This window comes from Panicum virgatum, chromosome 8K, assembly GCF_016808335.1.
Source record: "Panicum virgatum strain AP13 chromosome 8K, P.virgatum_v5, whole genome shotgun sequence".
Lineage (NCBI taxonomy): Eukaryota > Viridiplantae > Streptophyta > Magnoliopsida > Poales > Poaceae > Panicum > Panicum virgatum.
Window position 1 is genome coordinate 35,735,536 of NC_053143.1, and position 14,683 is coordinate 35,750,218.

The following is a 14,683-nucleotide window of genomic DNA, read 5'->3' on the forward strand; positions in this document are numbered from 1 at the left end:
ACCTCCATAATCTCTTCTATTAAATCTGAAAATATAGCCATCATGCACCTTTGAAAAGAAGCTGGCGCATTGCACAATCCAAAAGGCATCCTCCGATATGCAAAAGTTCCATATGGGCAAGTAAACGTGGTCTTATGTTGATCATCTGGATGAATAGGTATTTGGAAGAATCCCGAGTATCCATCAAGCTAACAAAAGTGTGAATGCTTTGCCAACATTTCTAGCATCTCGTCAATGAATGGTAGTGGAAAATGATCCTTCCTCGTTGCCTTATTCAATTTTCTATAATCAATGCACATCCTCCATCCCGTGATGGTTCTTTGCAGTATCAATTGCTCTTTCTCATTTTTCACAACCGTTAGTCCTCCTTTCTTTGGAACGCAATGAACAGGACTTACCCATTCACTATGTGGCACAGGGTATATTATTCTGGCATTCAACAATTTGATAACCTCCTTCTTCACCACATCACGCATAGCATGGCTCAACCTTCTTTGATGCTCTACGACCGGCTTGTATTGCTCCTCGAGTTGTATACGATGTGTGCAAAAAGCGGGGCTAATACCTTTCAAGTCGTTAATCGAGTAGCCGATCACCTTTTTGTGCTTCTTCAATAAATTCAGCAACTTCTCCGTCTCTTCCCGGCTCAATTCGTCGCTAACAATCACCGGAAAAGTCTTGCCATCTCCCAAAAATTCATATTTCAATCCCTTGGGGAGTGGCTTCATCTCAACATCGGGCGCACCATCCTCTTCTTGATCTAACTCTCCAATGTCTTCAAATTTTTCTTCCTCCAAATTCCCGTGTTGCGGCTTCAACTCTTCCATTGTTTCCACTAGTTCTCCATCTTGATCATCTTGAGCGTCTCCATTCTCCAAAGCGCGTTGGAGAGGATCCCTGAAAGAATCAATGGAACGAATGCTCTCTACCTCTTCGTTATCAAGAGGTAGAGGTGAAGCAAAAGATGGTTTTGAATGAAATTCGAATGAGCGCTTCTCTCCATCTAGATCAAAAGTGACAATCCCTTTTCCAACATCTAGAACAGCATTTACTAATTTGAGAAAGGGTTTTCCAAGGATTATGCTTTCATGTTCATCATCACTAGCATTAATCACAAAAAAGTCGGTAGGAATTTTTTACCCGCTATGGCAACATTTAGATTTCTAAGCACTCCTAGCGGTTTGATTAATCTACCATCTCCCATGATCAATTTAATGATTGTGGCATCTAGGTTTGATGTTTCGTTAAAAATCTCAACATAAACTTTGGAACTCATCACACTAACATGGGTGCCAACGTCACTTAGAACATTGCAACATTTTGTTCCGTCTATCATGCAATCAACACGAGGTGTGGGTGATGGATTACCTTCGCCTTGATCGCTTCCAATCGCATATACTTGGGCTATGTGCACGTAGGGTGATGATTCCGACTTCACTCCCATGATCTTTTTGACCTCCAGCACTTCGTCCAAGTCAATCTCTTCCTCTTTTTCTTCAAAAAGTTTCCGAATAATATCACCGGCCGATTCCTTGCCAAATGTATATCCCGTGTGATTATCCGGCGAAAAGTCTTCTGCTATCACCTTCGCCATTCCTCGCTGATTTGGATGCGGCCTTGCTTTGTCGAACAATCTTCCGAAGTCAATTGGTATCCAATCCATTTGCTTGAATTCCCTTAGCAATTTGGCGGTGCCCATGGTTCTTCCTTTCTTTTCTGGGTCGTCTTTTATTGCACTCCGGATTGATGCTTCTTCATCGTGGTTTGTCTCTATGACTTTCCCATGCTTCGGTTGTTCTTCCTTCACTTCCGATGCCTCTTTTCTGAAAATTCCAGCAAGCACCCGCACTTGAGATTCTTCCTCGGAGCTTGCCGAACATCGTTTTTCCCAATCTCTTCGCATGGCAGCCCCCTTGCTGATTTTTTGTAGGAGTTGGGCGGCTTTCGTGAGTGTTTTCTCCATGAGATCTCCTCCTGCACACATTTGAACAAATTGCATGCACTCGGGGGTTAGGGAAAAATAAAAAGTATGCAAGAGTACTTCACCGAAAAATCCGAGCTTCGGTCCTTGTTCAATCAATCCATTGAATCTATCCCATGCTTGATCTATCCCTTCTTCTTCTCCTTGCGCGAAGTTGATCACTTGCTTCCGAATATGTTGAACCTTGCTTAATGGAAAGAACTGCTCGCAAAATTTCTTCATCAAATCATCCCAATTTCCTTTTACCTCGAAGGATGCAAGTGCAAACCATCTTCTCGCTTCTTCCGCAAGTGAGTATGGGAAAAGATTCCATCTAAACCAAGCTAGCGGAACTCCGTCTTGTTGTACCGTATTGCATAGCATTGTGAACCACTTGATATGTCTATATGGGTTGTCCGTCTCATCTCCTCTAAAGGGGTTTGCCGCCGCCATCTTGATGATTTGAGGCTTGATCTCGTACTCTGTAACACCCTAACTTAATTTTCCTAGTTAATAATAAAATTAATTGGTTTTATTTAATTTTCTAGGATTTAATTGGCTTAGTTTGCATTTAATCTAATTTTGTTGCATAAGTAAAAAAAAAATTATTTTAGGGTCAACATGTTTGTGCATCATGCTGGAGCATTGTTTTAATTGTTTGAGCGCTAGAGTGAATTCAAATTTATTTGAATTCTTTTGGCTTGAATTGAGTTAGAAATAGAATAGAAGGAGTATGAAAAGAAACCCAAACCAACCCAAAACCCACACCAACCCAGCCCAAAACTCCGCTAGCAGCCCAGCCCGGCCTGCTCTTTCCTCTGGCCCAAAACCCCAACCTAAGATCCAGCCCAGGGCCCCACTCCTCCTTTCTCCCGCACGGCCCGTTCAAGCCGTCCGGCCCAGCACTCCCCTCGGGCCGACCCAACTCACCCACCCCGCGGCCCAGCTACCGCACTCGCCCCGAACCAGTGCAGCGGCCCAGCGTGCGCCCCCAGCAGACCGCCCGGCCCAGCTCGGCCTGCAGCCGCTTCCACTCGCCCGCGCGTGCGCGTGCACCCGCTGCACAGTAGGCCCCGCTTGTCAGCCCCCTTTCCCGCAGCGCACGCATCTCCGTCTCACTGCAGCGCCGGTCCCACCTGTCATCTTCCACCTCCGGCGCTCCCGCAACGCCCTACCGAGATCTCCGGCCGAAATCACCGCGACCTTCCTTCCCGAGCCGGACCCCGAGATCTCCGGCCGTCCTCTTTAAACCGCCCGCGGCCCCCCCTGCACCCCCATCCACCCACAGCCCTAGCCGCGGCCGCCGCTCTGCCTCACCGGCGTAGGAGCTCTGCGCCACCACGAACCTGCCTTTCCGCTGCGTCTCGAGCCGCCAGGACCCTCGCACCCGCTCCGCCTCGACGTCTGGAGTCCTCCCCAGTCCACCATCATCGACTACGGCACCGGAAGCGGCCAAATTCGAGCCCGGACGCCATCTTGGGTAAGACCGCCGCCGTCGCAATTTCACGCCGCTGGCGCGGTTCAGACCATCATGACACCTTGGTTTGCTCCGCAGACTCGCCGCGGGTGAATCCATGCCGTTCAGAAGCCCGGGGACGCCCTCCTCCAACCCCTCCTCGAGTACCGCCCGTGCGCCGCCGCCGGACCCCATCGTCGTCCTTCCAGCGCCACGGTTCCGTCGCTCCGAGTCTCTGGTGAGCCTTCCAGTGCCCCGCTCGCGCTCGTGTCGTAGCCCTAGACTGAAGTCGGGCCGTAACGGCCGCTGTCGGTTCGACACGCCTCGCCGGGCCGCCGCTGAACTGGCAAGTCGTGGCGCGCCCCCACTTTTTCCCCTGCGCCGAAGCCCCGTGTAGTGCTCAGTAGCTTCTTAGCGTCCCCCACAAACTCCCTGCCCAGTTAGTGTCCAGGATCTACCCCGGCGACGACTGGACGTGTGAGCGCCGGCGACCGGAGCCGCTTTTGCCGTTGCGCCGCACGCTCAGACCCTTCTCTTGCTCTCCCAAGCACCCAGTTGCTTTCGGCGCCACGCGCACTCCCTCCTAGGCCAAGCCCCGCTCGATTCGACCCCCGGACGGCCAATTTTGGCCAAGTCCGGCGAGGCCCAGCGCGGCGCCGCCGTAGAAGCTCGTCGGCGCGACCCAGCGCCGCCACCACACGCGCCAAGCCATCCTGGCCGCAGGATCCAGATCGGGCGGGCCAAGTTAACCCGGGCCCGGAGTCAAACCAGTTAAGTAACGGTCAGCGCTGCTGCTTTTTCGTTTAGGTCCCTCAGCTTCTTAAGAATCAACCCGCGGTTCTGGTAGCTCAAAAACAATTAGAATTAGGTCCTGATTTTAACACCCGGACCCCTGAGTTTTTCCCTATTAGAACCCGCCGTCCAGCCCTTGCCTTTTTGCGAGTTAGACCCCAGAGTTTTAGTTTATTTACGTTTAGGCCCTCGGTTTTAGCAGAAAAGCCCCTGGAACTTCAGTTTTCTTACAAATAAGTCCCTGAACCTTATTTTTAGCCTAGAAAATGCGTTTTAGCTCCGTTTTTAGCGTTCTTTATATCCACGCGATCGTTGTAACGCGTAGAATAGTTCTAGAGTAGTTTTGTGCGCTGTTTTTATGTATTGATGTATTGTTTCTTAGTTTTTGTTAGTGTTTGCTTGTATGCTTATTTTCCTGTGCATTGTTTTGGCCATGTGTTCGTGAGTAGACGCTGATCCAGTTGAGGAGCCCCAGTACCAGTACCCGGAGCAGCCGTCTTCCGAGCACTTTGAGCAGCAGCCAGAGCAGTACGAGGAAGGCAAGTATAACATGAACAACCCATCACTTTTAAATACATTTTCATACTGCATTTTAATACTGTATGCCTATAAGGACTTCCTAGCCACTTTATATCCTTTATCTATACCTTTGGGTTGCATTTTGGTTAGTTGTGCTAGGTTGCTGCGCTACAACACACTCTGGTCCTTTTTAATTAATTTGATTAATGGTTTACTTGAATTTAATTCTGAGAGTGGCACTCTGTGTGGCTTGAGTGGCTCACGTCTCGTTAAAATTGGCTTTTGTTAGAAACATGGTTTAGGGGGCCAGCACGGTGCTTAGTGCTTGGTTGGCCACTCTCCATAAGGACCGGTTCATAGAGCGACAACCTGGGACAACAGCGCTACCACAAGGCTAGAATGGGATAGACTTGGCGTAATAATTAGATCTTTTTGGTTTGGAGTAACTTACCTGCGGGGCAAGAGTAGTAAGCTTCAATGGTCCCTGCTCCTCCGGCTTGGTCTGTGCTACGTGCTTGTACCCCCGGAGGTGGGCCCCATCGTCGCCGACCTAACTCTCGCGGTTACGCCTTACCAACGAGATTCTTTTTAAAGGCCTCGTAGTGAGTCGCTGGCCATCTCACCTAAGGAAGTGTGATGAACAACTGGCGTAGCTCACGACTTGTGGGTAAAGATGTGCAACCTCTGCAGAGTGTAAAACTGGTATACTAGCCGTGCTCACGGTTATGAGCGGCCCAGATCCTCCTTTTGATTAGTGAAGTTATCTCCTTCCGACGAGGGAGGTGCTTCTCGGGGTTTACCTTGGTGGCTTGGTTTTTGGTATGGTTCTCAGTAGTAATGTAATTATTTCTGATTAAATACTATGTAACCGGGTTAATGGTAATTCATCAACTCATAGTAAATAGCTTTAATAAAATTTTGCCAACACTTAAAAGCTAATGCAGTTGAGTTAGCCAGCCTAGAGCCTCATAGTTTGTGTTATACTTGTTGAGTACAAGTTGTGTACTCACTCTTGCCTCTTCTCCACTTTTTCCTCTTGGCTACGCTACTGCTGCTCAGTTCCTGCCGGCACGAGGGAGTTCGTCCAGCGCTACCAGGACTACGAGGACTTCTAGGTGTTCGTCTCCCAGTCGACGTCCCTGTGGCGCCCTGCTTCAGCTTCGGAGAGCTTTATTCGTATTTTGTACTTCGCTTCCGCTGTATCAGACTTTATTGTCATTTTTTGTAATAAATAACATTCGTATTCGCTTTATTATGTCTTTTTACGTGATATGTGCTATGATATACTGTTCATTCTGTTGTATATACGTGTGACTTGATCCTGGCACGTATATGATTGCTCGGTTTATGTTCTTTTATAAACCGGGTGTTACAGAGTGGTATCAGAGCCGTATCGACTGTAGGACGAAGCCTAGATAGAACTGGTCGAGTTTTAGGACTTCTTCTCACCAATCCTTGACTGCTGAAACTATTTTACTATTATACCCCTTGACTTCTATGACTTCTACCCGTCTTGCCTTGTTTTCTCTCTCTGAAGAATAGTTTTCGTAGATTTTGGCCTGAATCAGTCATCTGACCACCATGAGTGTTAGCTAGGTGACCCTTTTATAATAAAATGATAGCACATTCTGCGACGCATTGTGTTAGTCGAGACTTTTGCTAAACTCGGCTAAATCGTGAAATTGTTTGCTTGTTATTATGCTACATGGTTGATTTGGATTTTTGAATGATTGCATAGCTTAGTAGTTAAACATTGTTTAAAAAAAATCAATCAGTTTAAGTTAAAGTTAATTAATTAATAAAATGAGTTAGATCGTTGGGGGTAAAACCATCCACTCTATCCTCTCTACCTTATCATGCCTTGGGTTTCTGTCTTGCTCGTCGAGAAGAAGGATAGCGTGAAGAGAAGGTGATATCCAAAGATTCACCGACGAGGACGTCGGTTTCTGTAAGGGGGTAGGGATGTGACACCCCGGCCTACAACTAGTACAAGAGAAGTTGAGAATCTCTCAGACGAAACCGAAGAGTTATGCTCTAGTTCCTAGTTCCCGGATTTATGTGACATTTATCTGGAGTTATCAGCAGTAATGCCTGAGCAGTGTTATCTAAATAGGATAGAACCTTAAATAATGGAGTTTTCCTCTCTTCCTTGACCTTACCCATCTGTGTTTCCTTTTGCCCCAGCTCAGATGTCGGCAGAACAAAAAGACCTTGGAGTCAGTGCAATGGGTGATGGTGAGAAAGCTTGCCCGTGTTGTCAATTCTATGGTGTTCCTTGTCGTCAAGCTCGTGCGACTGAAGATGAAGCTACAATTAGGAGGAACCAGAGGTTGTTCTCCGGTACAAAGAGAAAGAGGTCTCATCAAGAGCAGCTGGTAGAGAATTCCCTTTTCCTCGATAATCCATCGGTCGATGAGCTACAGACCATCCAGAAGAGAAAGGATCATGAATGCTCTAGAGATACACAGGTCAGGAACCAAGCACTTTATGATTATGTTGATGGGTTGACTATCACTATGAATGTGATCCAGCCACGCGGTCACAAGGAGTCCAAAGAGCAAGCAGCAGAAATAATGCAAGATGTGAAGATAAGTTCACAGGGAGGTCAACGAAGTAGCGCCATTCACCGCCACCGCATGTGCTACAAATGCGGGCAGAAAGGTCATTATGCTAAAAGTTGTCCAGCACCTCAGGCTCCACGGCAGGCAGGACAGCAGGGGCGCCCAGCCCAACCCAGGGCGCCACGACAGGGGAAGGTGAACCACGTGACGGTCGAGTCAGCGGCCGAGGCTCCTAATGTGATTATTGGTACATTCATGGTCAACTCTTATCCAGCTACGGTGCTCTTCGATACCGGTTCTACTCATTCTTTCATTTCCATGTCATTTGCCGAGCAGCATCGTATTCCAGTTTCGTGTCTGAGGTCAGCTATGGTAGTTACCTCACCTGGGGGCCAGATACATACATGTTCTATCTGCTCCAGAGTTAGTATTGTCATAAAGGGGGCAGAATTCCGCACTGGTTTAACCGTCATTGATTCCTCAGAGATAGATGTGATTTTGGGCATGGAGACCCTTACCAGATGGGGAGTCCGTATTGATTGTGCTCAGCAGACAGTTCACTTGTCAGCATCTGATGGCCAAGAGATGACAGTCAGTGCTACAGAGCCTTATGGTTTTCTTCATCAGATGGAGGCTAGACCCACGGATGATATTCGCGTAGCTGAATGCCCGGATGTCTTTCCGGAAAACTTGTCAGAAGAAGGAAGAGAAGTTGATGAAGACCTATCCTGATCTCTTTGCTAGCCAGCCCAGAATCTCGGGACGAGATTCCTGTAAGGGGGTAGGATTTGTAACACCCTAACTTAATTTTCCTAGTTAATAATAAAATTAATTGGTTTTATTTAATTTTCTAGGATTTAATTGGCTTAGTTTGCATTTAATCTAATTTTGTTGCATAAGTAAAAAAAAAATTATTTTAGGGTCAACATGTTTGTGCATCATGCTGGAGCATTGTTTTAATTGTTTGAGCGCTAGAGTGAATTCAAATTTATTTGAATTCTTTTGGCTTGAATTGAGTTAGAAATAGAATAGAAGGAGTATGAAAAGAAACCCAAACCAACCCAAAACCCACACCAACCCAGCCCAAAACTCCGCTAGCAGCCCAGCCCGGCCTGCTCTTTCCTCTGGCCCAAAACCCCAACCTAAGATCCAGCCCAGGGCCCCACTCCTCCTTTCTCCCGCACGGCCCGTTCAAGCCGTCCGGCCCAGCACTCCCCTCGGGCCGACCCAACTCACCCACCCCGCGGCCCAGCTACCGCACTCGCCCCGAACCAGTGCAGCGGCCCAGCGTGCGCCCCCAGCAGACCGCCCGGCCCAGCTCGGCCTGCAGCCGCTTCCACTCGCCCGCGCGTGCGCGTGCACCCGCTGCACAGTAGGCCCCGCTTGTCAGCCCCCTTTCCCGTAGCGCACGCATCTCCGTCTCACTGCAGCGCCGGTCCCACCTGTCATCTTCCACCTCCGGCGCTCCCGCAACGCCCTACCGAGATCTCCGGCCGAAATCACCGCGACCTTCCTTCCCGAGCCGGACCCCGAGATCTCCGGCCGTCCTCTTTAAACCGCCCGCGGCCCCCCCCCTGCACCCCCATCCACCCACAGCCCTAGCCGCGGCCGCCGCTCTGCCTCACCGGCGTAGGAGCTCTGCGCCACCACGAACCTGCCTTTCCGCTGCGTCTCGAGCCGCCAGGACCCTCGCACCCGCTCCGCCTCGACGTCTGGAGTCCTCCCCAGTCCACCATCATCGACTACGGCACCGGAAGCGGCCAAATTCGAGCCCGGACGCCATCTTGGGTAAGACCGCCGCCGTCGCAATTTCACGCCGCTGGCGCGGTTCAGACCATCATGACACCTTGGTTTGCTCCGCAGACTCGCCGCGGGTGAATCCATGCCGTTCAGAAGCCCGGGGACGCCCTCCTCCAACCCCTCCTCGAGTACCGCCCGTGCGCCGCCGCCGGACCCCATCGCCGTCCTTCCAGCGCCACGGTTCCGTCGCTCCGAGTCTCTGGTGAGCCTTCCAGTGCCCCGCTCGCGCTCGTGTCGTAGCCCTAGACTGAAGTCGGGCCGTAGCGGCCGCTGTCGGTTCGACACGCCTCGCCGGGCCGCCGCTGAACTGGCAAGTCGTGGCGCGCCCCCACTTTTTCCCCTGCGCCGAAGCCCCGTGTAGTGCTCAGTAGCTTCTTAGCGTCCCCCACAAACTCCCTGCCCAGTTAGTGTCCAGGATCTACCCCGGCGACGACTGGACGTGTGAGCGCCGGCGACCGGAGCCGCTTTTGCCGTTGCGCCGCACGCTCAGACCCTTCTCTTGCTCTCCCAAGCACCCAGTTGCTTTCGGCGCCACGCGCACTCCCTCCTAGGCCAAGCCCCGCTCGATTCGACCCCCGGACGGCCAATTTTGGCCAAGTCCGGCGAGGCCCAGCGCGGCGCCGCCGTAGAAGCTCGTCGGCGCGACCCAGCGCCGCCACCACACGCGCCAAGCCATCCTGGCCGCAGGATCCAGATCGGGCGGGCCAAGTTAACCCGGGCCCGGAGTCAAACCAGTTAAGTAACGGTCAGCGCTGCTGCTTTTTCGTTTAGGTCCCTCAGCTTCTTAAGAATCAACCCGCGGTTCTGGTAGCTCAAAAACAATTAGAATTAGGTCCTGATTTTAACACCCGGACCCCTGAGTTTTTCCCTATTAGAACCCGCCGTCCAGCCCTTGCCTTTTTGCGAGTTAGACCCCAGAGTTTTAGTTTATTTACGTTTAGGCCCTCGGTTTTAGCAGAAAAGCCCCTGGAACTTCAGTTTTCTTACAAATAAGTCCCTGAACCTTATTTTTAGCCTAGAAAATGCGTTTTAGCTCCGTTTTTAGCGTTCTTTATATCCACGCGATCGTTGTAACGCGTAGAATAGTTCTAGAGTAGTTTTGTGCGCTGTTTTTATGTATTGATGTATTGTTTCTTAGTTTTTGTTAGTGTTTGCTTGTATGCTTATTTTCCTGTGCATTGTTTTGGCCATGTGTTCGTGAGTAGACGCTGATCCAGTTGAGGAGCCCCAGTACCAGTACCCGGAGCAGCCGTCTTCCGAGCACTTTGAGCAGCAGCCAGAGCAGTACGAGGAAGGCAAGTATAACATGAACAACCCATCACTTTTAAATACATTTTCATACTGCATTTTAATACTGTATGCCTATAAGGACTTCCTAGCCACTTTATATCCTTTATCTATACCTTTGGGTTGCATTTTGGTTAGTTGTGCTAGGTTGCTGCGCTACAACACACTCTGGTCCTTTTTAATTAATTTGATTAATGGTTTACTTGAATTTAATTCTGAGAGTGGCACTCTGTGTGGCTTGAGTGGCTCACGTCTCGTTAAAATTGGCTTTTGTTAGAAACATGGTTTAGGGGGCCAGCACGGTGCTTAGTGCTTGGTTGGCCACTCTCCATAAGGACCGGTTCATAGAGCGACAACCTGGGACAACAGCGCTACCACAAGGCTAGAATGGGATAGACTTGGCGTAATAATTAGATCTTTTTGGTTTGGAGTAACTTACCTGCGGGGCAAGAGTAGTAAGCTTCAATGGTCCCTGCTCCTCCGGCTTGGTCTGTGCTACGTGCTTGTACCCCCGGAGGTGGGCCCCATCGTCGCCGACCTAACTCTCGCGGTTACGCCTTACCAACGAGATTCTTTTTAAAGGCCTCGTAGTGAGTCGCTGGCCATCTCACCTAAGGAAGTGTGATGAACAACTGGCGTAGCTCACGACTTGTGGGTAAAGATGTGCAACCTCTGCAGAGTGTAAAACTGGTATACTAGCCGTGCTCACGGTTATGAGCGGCCCAGATCCTCCTTTTGATTAGTGAAGTTATCTCCTTCCGACGAGGGAGGTGCTTCTCGGGGTTTACCTTGGTGGCTTGGTTTTTGGTATGGTTCTCAGTAGTAATGTAATTATTTCTGATTAAATACTATGTAACCGGGTTAATGGTAATTCATCAACTCATAGTAAATAGCTTTAATAAAATTTTGCCAACACTTAAAAGCTAATGCAGTTGAGTTAGCCAGCCTAGAGCCTCATAGTTTGTGTTATACTTGTTGAGTACAAGTTGTGTACTCACTCTTGCCTCTTCTCCACTTTTTCCTCTTGGCTACGCTACTGCTGCTCAGTTCCTGCCGGCACGAGGGAGTTCGTCCAGCGCTACCAGGACTACGAGGACTTCTAGGTGTTCGTCTCCCAGTCGACGTCCCTATGGCGCCCTGCTTCAGCTTCGGAGAGCTTTATTCGTATTTTGTACTTCGCTTCCGCTGTATCAGACTTTATTATCATTTTTTGTAATAAATAACATTCGTATTCGCTTTATTATGTCTTTTTATGTGATATGTGCTATGATATACTGTTCATTCTGTTGTATATACGTGTGACTTGATCCTGGCACGTATATGATTGCTCGGTTTATGTTCTTTTATAAACCGGGTGTTACATACTCGGACCGGTGAGTGGATATACCTTCACTCTCTCTTAAAGATAGGTTTTTATTTATGTTGCGCAACACCACAGGTGTAGGGAGGAAGTTGGTGCCCTATAGTCGGGGAGAGTGACCCTATCCACAAGCCGGAATGAAAGATCAACAGTTGTTTGGGAACGACCAGACGGTGTTCCAAACGTGTGTGTTAGGTTTACCTTGCAAGGTTAGAAATCCGATTCGAATCGTCCGTCTCTCGCGGATATTGAGACTACTTGATCCCTTTGCCACACAGAGTAATAAGAGCAATGTTATTATGATCAATCTTGATGTTTGATTAAAGTTTTACCATGGTTGATTAGAATTAGTTGCTTACATAGAATGGTTAATCAACTAGAATATTGAAAGCTAAAATATGAAATTAAGGACCTACTCTTTATTGCTTTTCAGCAAAAGGAAAACCAGAGCCAACAAAACCCTGCATAGTCTAGCTAAGTGGACTAAGTATATCCGTTGACGGTTAAGTCTTGCTGAGTATTAGTATACTCAGCCTTGCTGTTGAATCCTATTTCAGGTATGAGTTTTGTGGACCAGACCGCTAGTCTGACTTGGCCCTGCTCTTTACCCTCTGGCTGGTCCGTTGAGTGGGATCCGTCTCCGGCAGGCAATGACCCCGACGAGTGATACCTTGCTTGGGCTAGCTTGGTATACTTTTGCGATGTATTGTAGCCGTCATGTTTTCTTTCCGCTGCTTAACTCTGAACTTTAAACTTATGTTTTGTATAATGTTTTACTGAGTTTGTATTTGTAATAATACTTTGAACTTGTTGTAATAACTGCTATGCTTGTGTTGTAAAATATATGGTTGTAATATCTCTGGACTCGCCTTCATGCGGGGTATGTTTGTTCGATCCGAGAACCGGTGGTTGAATCGGGACGTTACCCGACGGACCAAGAATTGTTCCGTTTGAAGTGCGTTTGAGTCGGTGTTGCCTTTATGGTGATGGCCAGCGCACTTGAGCCGGGATAATTCAGGTGGTTCTGCCACAATAAAATACTCGATCAATTCTTTTTGGAAAAGATTCTCATGCCAAATGATTCTTACTTGATACAGTTGTTTCATTACCCAACCAAAATTATGGGGGTAGTGAAAAACGGCCCTTGTATTTGATAAGAAACTTGTAGATATTTTACTCGATACAGGTGTTTCATAACCCAACCAATTATGGGGGTAGCAAAATACGGCCCTTGTATTCAATAAAAACTTGTCGATACTTGACTTGATACAGGTGTTTCATAACCCAACCAATTATGGGGGTAGCGAAATACGGCCCTTGTATACGGTACAAGAAATCATAAAAACTACTAGTCGTGAAAACTTTTGATAGCTTTTGATATCTTTTCTGTCTTCATTGTGCGTTCATGCCCTCATCAGTAGGAGGAGGAGGAGCTCCTAGGGCTTTGCGCAGGTTGATGCACTGGAAAGTTGAGTGCTTGGCCTTGGGGTGTAAAAAGCATTGAGCATGTAGCCTATGGTAGATACGGTCTTGGGCTGATGTTACATCATTCTTTGGCAGCTTGGATGGTGGTGGAGGCATAGGACCGTGTTGGCACCGATTCAAGGCCAACACACGAACGCACTGGAACGTGCAGTGAGCAGCGGCGCACCTTGCAGTACCGCGGCACCAACAACCAGTCAGACCGGTATGGTGGACCGGTTAGACTGGTATCGTCGGGGCAGCCCAACGAGGATCCAAATGCCATGGAGGTGAAGAAAGAATAGCATGTTGAGGTTGCCCTAGGCTCCGTCAGGGCAGGTGCACCTTGGGTTGCCCTAGGCTCGGAAGGCCAGCTAGAGCATCTTCAAACGCCATGGAGACGAAGGAAGAACAGCATGTCGAGGTTGGAAACGCTAGGGTAAAGATAAAAGGTAAAGACAATAAAAGATAAATGTATTTGACAGATTCGATTGGGTTGGATTCCCTCAATTGTCCGTGGCCCTTTATATTTATAGGGAGGGGAGGACTTGCCCCGCAAGAAATCCTTTTACAAATCTAAATCTATGAAAATCACTAGTTGTACTTGGACTCTGCTTGGACCGGTCGGACCCACTGGTCAGACCGACCGGTCGGTCGTGTCAGACCGACCGGTCGATCGTGTCAGACCAGTCGGTCGTATCAAATTGGTCGATCGTGTCAGACCGACTACAGGCACCTTGACCGGTCAGACCGCCCGAACACACCGTTCAGATCGATCTCTACCAATTTTGGTCGTCAACATATGCCCCCCCTATTCTTTGGCAAAGCTTGCGTGCCAAAGAACACTCCTCTGGACCAAAATTGTCTAAGGACGATGATTAACACATCGGCCATATATTTGTTCTAAGGCCAATAAAATTATCGGCCATGACTTGCTTTAACTCAAGTTGATGATGAAACAACTTGCTTCGGCTGCCATACTTTCTTCGTGGTTGCTGATTTCATTGGCTCGACCTCTGCTTGTTGCTGCATTGATTCCTGCTTGTGCATACATTGCAGCCTCCTCTTTTGGGTGTGAGATAAGTCTAAGGGACACCATCTCGGCTGTAAATATTTTGAATCTTGCTTCATGCTCTTCTCACACTTCTTACTGCAATCAAAATTCTTTCTGACCGGATTATTGCTAGCAACAATCGGTCTTTGTGATGTACCACAATTTGGATATATAGGAGGATATTGAATAAAATAAGACTGCATATGCATCCTACTATAATCCAAAGGCGTATGATAACAAGGATTCGGCAAAAACCATGGAGCAACCGGTCCTGAGTATGGCATAGCAGCACATTTACCTTGAGATGGACGAGGATCCAATTGCTCGCAAGATTTTGATGATGCCTTCTCATCCTTAGCTCCGCTTGGCCGTCCTGTCTGCTTCTGGGTGGCTCCCTGTTATCGCCATAAATTAGCAGGATTAATTTATGGGC

At 48.5% G+C, this 14,683-nt stretch overlaps 1 pseudogene; it reads right to left on the reverse strand.

Moving 5' to 3' along the window:
• The window catches only part of LOC120645665, a 96,599-nt pseudogene extending 92,988 nt beyond the window's left edge, over nucleotides 1–3,611 (reverse strand).
• Between the last annotated feature and the right edge of the window lie 11,072 nt (nucleotides 3,612–14,683).